At 40.5% G+C, this 7489-nt stretch overlaps 1 protein-coding gene and 1 pseudogene across 1 annotated transcript in view; one reads left to right on the top strand and one right to left on the bottom strand.

The window, feature by feature from the left end:
• Positions 1-4252: 4252 nt before the first annotated feature.
• On the bottom strand, positions 4253-4772 carry LOC108530638 (cytochrome c oxidase subunit 5A, mitochondrial-like; annotated as a pseudogene).
• The window catches only part of FBXO34 (F-box protein 34), a 113438-nt gene continuing 110449 nt past the window's right edge, over positions 4501-7489 (top strand). Inside the window, exon 1 of the mRNA XM_017873682.1 lies at positions 4501-4746. The gene's annotated coding sequence lies outside the window, so the exon portion shown is untranslated. The remainder of the gene's footprint in view (positions 4747-7489) is intronic.

A 7489-nucleotide genomic window follows, 5' to 3' on the forward strand; every position in this document is an offset into this window, starting at 1 on the left:
AAAAAAAAAAAAAAAAAAAAAAAAAGAGAGAATATCACTTTGTGTTCCATAAATATGTACAATTATTATTTGTCAATTAAAATAAAATAAATTAAAACCAATGACCAAAAACCAAATCCTGGAATTTTGGAATCAGCCATTTCTCCAAGAAACCCTGGTTTCTTCTAATGGGAAATGACATTTCAAGACCATGGTGGAGTGACTGTTTCTAAGTCTTTTCAGTGGAAAGAACTACATATAGTAGGTATAATGTCTTATGAGTTGTGAACTTCAAAAATCTGAGACAGTTCACAGTTAATTTGGAAAGCGTATTTTGCCAAGGCTGAGGACCCGCACCTGTGACACAGCCTCAGGAGTCCTGATGACATGGGCCCAAGGTGGTAGGGGCACAGCTTGCTTTTGTACTTTTTTTTTTTTTGAGACTCACTCTGTCATCTAGGCTGGAGTGCGGTGGTGCCATCTCAGTTTACTGAAACCTCTGCTTCCTGGGTTCAAATGATTCTCCTCCCTCAGCCTCCTAAGTAGCTGGGATTACAGGTGTGCACCACCACACCTGGCTAATTTTTGTACTTTTAGTAGAGACAGGGTTTTGCCATGTTGGCCAGGCTGATCTTGAACTCTTGACCTCAAGTGATCCTTCTGCCTCGGCCTCCCAAAGTGCTGGGATTACAGGCTTGAGCCACCGTGCCTGGCCTGGTTTTGTATGTTGTAGGGAGACATGAGACATCAACGTGTGTAAGATGTACATTTGTTCAGTCTGGAAAGGTGGGATGGACAACTTGAGGCAAAAGCAGGACAACTCGAAGCAGGGAGGAGCCTTCCAAGTCATAGGTAGATAAGATTTAAATGGCTGCATTCTTTTGAGCTTCTGATTAGCCTCTCCGAATGAGGCAATCAGATACGCATTTATCTCAGGGAGCAGAGGGGTGACTTTGAATAGAAGGGGAGGCTGATTTGCCCTAAGCAGTTCCCAGCTTGAGTGATTTTGGGGCCCAGAGATTTATTTCCTTTCCGGAGTTTATGCTAACATTTCCATTTTAAATTATAACTACAAGGTTTTTAGTTAACTTCTATATTACATCTGTATCTCCTTTCCTCCACGCCAAGAACCCTAGTTCTCAAGGTAACAGGGGATGATAGAATTTAAAAATTTCATGACTTTCGTTTACTTTTTCCCACATCAAACCAGCAGTCTCAGAATAATAGTAGTAGTAATTTTAGAATAACAACATGTTACTACTGACAATTAATATTCATAATACAATCACCGCCTACTACTGAAAATGGTAAACAATTTTGCATGTTATCCCCATTCTTACCCCAGTTTTAAATTGTTGTATCATAGCTACCCTGTCAGATCATATAACGTTTATATTCTATCATCTGCCTCCCTTTTAAATTGTATTTTGTCTTAGTTCTACAGGCAACTTCCTCCTTTCATCTACTACTTCTCTTAAGGCATTTTGTGTCTGTGTGTGTGAGTGTGTTTCCCTTTTTTCTTCTAGTTTATTTATGTATTTATTTATTTATTTTTTGAGGCAGAGTCTCACTCTGTAGCCCAGGCTGGAGTGCAGTGGCGCGACCTTGGCTTACGGCAAGCTCCACCTCCCGGGTTCAGGCCATTCTCCTGCCTCAGCCTCCCGAGTAGCTGGGACTATAGATGCCTGCCACCATGCCCAGCTAATTTTTTTGTATTTTTAGTAGAAATGGGGTTTCACCATGTTAGCCAGGATGGTCTCGATCTCCTGACCTCATGATCCACCCGCCTTGGCCTCCCAAAGTGCTGGGATTACAGGCGTGAGCCACTGCGCCCAGCCTTTTCTTCTAGTTTAGTGTGAATTATTACCATAATTTTTTTTTTTCTTTTTCCTTTTCTTAGAGATGGGGTTTCCCTATGTTGCCCAGGTTGGTCTCGAACTGCTGGGCTCAAGCAATCCTTCTGGTTCAGCCCCGCGAGAAACTGGAACCACAGGTGTGCACTACCACACCCAACTAATTTTTTGTAAAGACGGGGTTTTGCCGTGTTGCCCAGGCTGTCTGGAACTCCTGGGCTCAAGTGATCCACCCACTTTGGCCTCCCAAAGTGCTGGGGTTACAGACATGAGCCATATGAGTCATTCTGTCTGGCCACATTATAGTGGGTTTTATTTATTTGGGTTTTTTTTTTTTTCCCCCACATTATAGTTTTGATCTGCTTCTTGAGTATGTCTTTATGATGTACTTTTATTTTTTGTAGGAATGTTATTCTGCCCCTTATTTTCTCTTTTTTTCTTTTAGTAAATTTGGAATTTGACCTTAGTATTTTTCTATTGTTCATTCTTAAGTAAAATTAGTTTCTCTGAACTTTTAAATCGTGGCTAGGTTCAGATAGATTTTGCTAACATCACTGAGGTACTTCTTTGCTTTTGTGTAAAGTTTTAAATTATATAGCTGTCTGCAGTTTTGAGATTTCCTGGCTCTGCTCTCCTTATTTACTTTTTATCTGGATCTCCTTTTTTTTTTTGAGATGGAGTTTCACTCTTGTTGCCCAGGCTGGAGTGCGATGGCACGATCTCGGCTCACTGCAACCTCCGCCTTCAGGGTTCAAGCAATTCTCCTGCCTCAGTCTCCCGAGTAGCTGGGATTACAGGCATGCACCACCATACCCGGCTAATTTTGTATTTTTAGTAGAGACGGGGTTTCCCCATGTTGGTTAGGCTGGTCTCGAACTCCCGACCTCAGGTGATCCACCCACTTCAGCCTCCCAAAGTGCTGGGATTACAGGTGTGAGCCACCGTGCCCGGCCTGGATCTCCTTTTTATGTGTTGTCCCTATCTTGATCAATTTTGATCACACACCCAGCAGTTTCTTTCCAAGCTGTGTCCTGGAAGTGAGATTTGGACAGACAGTATTGGAAATTCAGAGGGGCTAGAATGTCTAGAATGTCCCCCCAACTTTAGGTCTTACTGGGTTTCCTTGTGCTCATCTGCAATTAAAATGGGCAAAACCCCTTCCAGTTTCAGTTGCCACTCACGGATTGATCCATTGTGCTTTCCAGTGAATGCCTGTTGCTCTTTGGAATCTCCTGTTCTCAGTCTATCGAATGTCCCATGGGCTCCCTTTCCTATCTCTTACACACACTCCGCCATCATGCAGGTCTTGTGCTTCATGGTGATGTGTCCCCATATGCTTGTATTCTGTGGTTTGTGGGAATGCCTTGCCATCTTCTTTTGCTGTAAATGTGATCTAGGAGTTTTAATTTTGTTGTCTAGTTTCTCTGTTTATATGTAGGGGTTTGAGAAGATCCAAAACCATGCTCTCACTGTCATGTTTCTAGAAGCCCTATAACTTTCAGGGAACTGAAATTTAATATATTTTATATGATATATTATGCTTTTAAAAAATAATTCTTCTAAAGTAATTTCAATCTTACACAAAATTGCAAGAATAATTTGGAGACTTCTCTGTATCCTTTACTTAGATTCGCTAATCAATTGTTAACATTTTACCACATTATCTTTTCTCTCTCATTTTGTATATAAAACATATAAAAGTCCAGTAAAATCATTATAATCAATAAATTAAAATTGATACAATACTAATTTCTAAGCTGCAGACTGCATTCAAATTTCACTGATTGTCTCCATAATGTGCTTTATAATCACCCTTTCCTTTCTGACCCAGGAACCAATAGAAGATCATGTGTTGAATTTAATTGCTATGTCTCTTTAACCTCCTTCAACTTGGAGATTCCTCAGTTTTTCCATGTCTTTCATGTCGACAGTTTAAAAGAGAACAGGCAATTAATTTGTAGACTGTCCTTACACTTGAGTTTGCCTTAAGTTTCTCATAGTTAGATTCAGGTTATTTGTTGGTAGTGGGTTTTTGTGGAGACGTACCACAGAAGTGATGCTATGTTCTTCTCAATGCGGCATCAGAAGGCAACAATGTAATTTGTTCTATTTCTATCAGTGTTGACTTTTATCACTTGGTTAAGATGGTGTCTGCCGAATTTCTTCACTGTAAAATTAATTAATAAGTATTTTGTACTTACTAGGTTAAAAGTTATTAATAAGTATTTTGTGGAGAGCTAATTTTTTTTTTTTTTAAGTTCAAACTCATTTCCCTTTTATTAAAGTCCAAGTTACCATTACATGGCTTGGTACTTAATATAGGAAAACTTGTTCAAATAAGGAAATATGCTATCAGTATTTCCAGGTAACTGTTTACACTCAAGTAGCAGTATCAATAAATCCTTGGGAAGCCATGGAGTTTACATTTTGTCAAGGCCCAGTTCCTCCGGAGTGGAGATTCTGAGTTCATTTAAAGTTGATCTAAGTTCCTGGATGACATAGGGGTAGATTTCCTTATGAGGTCCTGCTTTGTCCTCAACGCCCTCTAGGATGCGAACTGCACTAGCAAAATCATTTAACCGTCTGCATGCCCACAAAGCAACATCAATGATTTTGGGCTCTGGAACCAGATCATAGCTAACAAGTGTGTTGTTCATCCCTTTACGCCATTCCCAGGCATCTGTATCTGGCTTGTTGAAGTATGTTACCCAGCGAGCATCAAACTCCTCATCTGTCTCAGTGACCCATGGGAATAGCAGTGAACTGACTGGATAGCCGCGGCGGGGCCGGGGTTGGGGCAGAATGCAGGAGGCCTCGAGGGCCGGCCTGGGCGGTTGCGGTCACCGCGCAGCGGCGGAGAGCGGCGCCAGCATGACGGCGACGGTGGCGCGCAGGCTGAGGATGGAGAGAAACGGTGTGAGTTCGCGGGTTGCTCCGCATTTGGTGGGGGCCGGCGAGAGCTACTTTTATGTTATGTAAATATCGTGTTCTTCATCACATTCCCCAGTCCCCACTCCCCCACTGGCTTTAGCATCCATTATTGGTTTTTTCCTAAATCAATTATTACTATAATGGTTGACAAATGGTGCTATTCTAATCCCATTATTCTTTCTACATTTATTAGTTGGCTTTCTATTATAAGGTAAAGTTTTCCTTGGCCTAGCACAGTGGCTCATGCCTGTAATTCCAGCATTTTGGGAGGCAAAGGCAGGTGCACTTGAGGCCAGGAGTTCGAAACTAGCCTGGTCAACATAGTGAGACCTCATCTCTACAAAAGAAAAACAAAAAAAAAATCAAAAGATTAGCCAGGCATGGTGGTGCATACCTGTAGCATCACTTACAGGGGAGGCTGAGAAATGAGAATCACTTGAGCTCAGGAGTTCGAGGTTGCAGTGAGCCATGCTTGTGCCACTGCACTCCAGCCTGGGTGACAGCATGAGACTGTCTCTTTAAAAAAAAAAAAAAAAAGCTTTTCCTTCTTCCTTGTTTATCTGTTTTATTCAATGGATAATCTGTTGCTATCATTTATTTTGATATTCAAATTGTTCCAGATTTAGCTAATGGAAGCCCTTCAAACTAGGACTTCTTCTTCTAACATGTCCTCGTCATTCTTTGATTGCTTTCCTACTTTCGTGACAAACAAGATGTTCCAGGAACATTTTGTACTGTCCTTGTTCCAGTCCTAAAATCAACCATTTCTTCAAGGATTTCTGGATTCTGTTAGTGGAGAATGGTATTCAGAAGCCTCCATCTGGGTGCTGGGTGTGATCATTGCTACTAGGAGATCACTGCTTCCAGGTTTAGTTTTCTCCCTTTCTGAACTGTTAATTCCCTTTTGTGACAGAGAAAAACCCAGCTCTCATCTCAATATGCTCACTTAATTCATCTACCTGTATGTAACCAATCTCCTGACCTTATGGCTGCCTTGCAGACCAAGATATTACCTTGCAGTGAGGCCATTGTGTAGTAGAAATGAGGCTAGCCCCTTTGCTCTTCCCACTATAACTTGTAAATGCACTACACAAAGCCAGTGAGATCCTTTTCCAAACTAATTCCTATTCTTTATGCAAAAGAGAGTACGTGTAAAATTTGGGACTCCATTTATTTAGTTTATTATAATTTTGTGAAATTAATTTTGCTATAAAAATGAATGTATAAATATTATAATATTAGAATCAAAATTTATTTTTAATCTGTAGTTTCTGGCTTTGTGTTCATGAGTTTGTTATGATACAATGAGAATATTTGCTCAACTGCTTTTTGGATACACAATTTAACAAATGAGACCTGACCAGCAGGGGAAAAAATAGTGAGAATTTAAAAAAATTAACTACAAGTTCAATATGTTTTTAAAAAGTGATTTTAAAAGATAACAAGTCTCATATCACTTTTAATCAATGTTTTCTAAAATATTTACTACATCATTGTAAGCTTTGTTATCACTAATAATAACTGTGATCTGTCTGAGTATCATTGCTTACAAAGTACCTAACAAATATTATCTCAATCTTTTCCCAGCTCTGTAGAGTAGATGATGTTATCTCCATTTTACAGACAGATCATATACTTATTGAGGCTGTGCAACTTGTTAAAATTGCCCAACTGTTAGGTGGCAGAAACGGTATATAAACAGAGTTATTTTAACTTACCATTCATTCTTCTCTTTTTATTATTTCATTCCTCTGAATTGGGAATTGTCTTTTTTTCTTTCTTTCTTTTTTTTCCCCTGAATTGGGAATTGTTTTTTTTTTTTTTTTTTTTTTTTTTTTTTTTTTTTTTGAGATGGAGTCTGGCTCTGCCGGGCTGGAGTGCAGTGGTGAGATCTCGGCTCACTGCAAGCTCCACCCCCCAGGTTCATGCCATTCTCCTGCCTCAGCCTCCCGAGTAGCTGGGACTACAGGCGCCTGCCACCATGCCCAGCTAATTTTTTTGTATTTTTTTAGTAGAGACGGGGTTTCACTGTGTTAGCCAGGATGGTCTTTATCTCCTGACCTTGTGATCCGCCCGCCTCGGTCTCCCAAAGTGCTGGGATTACAGGTATGAGCCACCGCGCCCGGTCCGAATTGGGAATTTTCTCTCATCTTGCCTGTCCTGTTTGACAGATTATAAATGAATAACTACTCTCCCATGTAATTTACTAATTTTGTCACCTAGGCTTAGATCAATCAACTCTAATAGGTTCATTTATTCAAGTTGCCGAAAGTGCCTGTTGTCCCCCAGTATTTATTTCCCCTGCGTTGCACAGTAATAGAATGCTTAGCCAGACAAATGGTCTCCCAAGAGATCTCACCTAAGTTTCCCGAGTAAAAAAGTTCATTTCCGGCTGAGAACAGTGGCTCACACCTGTAATCCCAGCACTTTGGGAGGCCGAGGTAGGCAAATCACTTGAAGTCAGGAGTTCAAGAACAGCCTGGCCAACATGGTGAAACCCTGTCTCCACCAAAAATACAAAAATTAGCCAGATGGTAGTGGTGTACACCTGTAATACCAGCTACTTGGGAGGCTGAGGCAGGAGAATCACTTGAACCTAGGAGACAGAGGTTGCAGTAAGCTGAAATCACACCACCGTACTCCAGCCTGGGTGACAGAATGAGACTCCGTCTCAAAAAAAAAAAAAAAAAAAAAAAAAAAAAAAAAAAAAAAAAAAAAAAAAAAAA

This window comes from Rhinopithecus bieti, unplaced genomic scaffold (genome assembly GCF_001698545.2).
Source record: "Rhinopithecus bieti isolate Rb0 unplaced genomic scaffold, ASM169854v2 scaffold_7985, whole genome shotgun sequence".
NCBI lineage: Eukaryota > Metazoa > Chordata > Mammalia > Primates > Cercopithecidae > Rhinopithecus > Rhinopithecus bieti.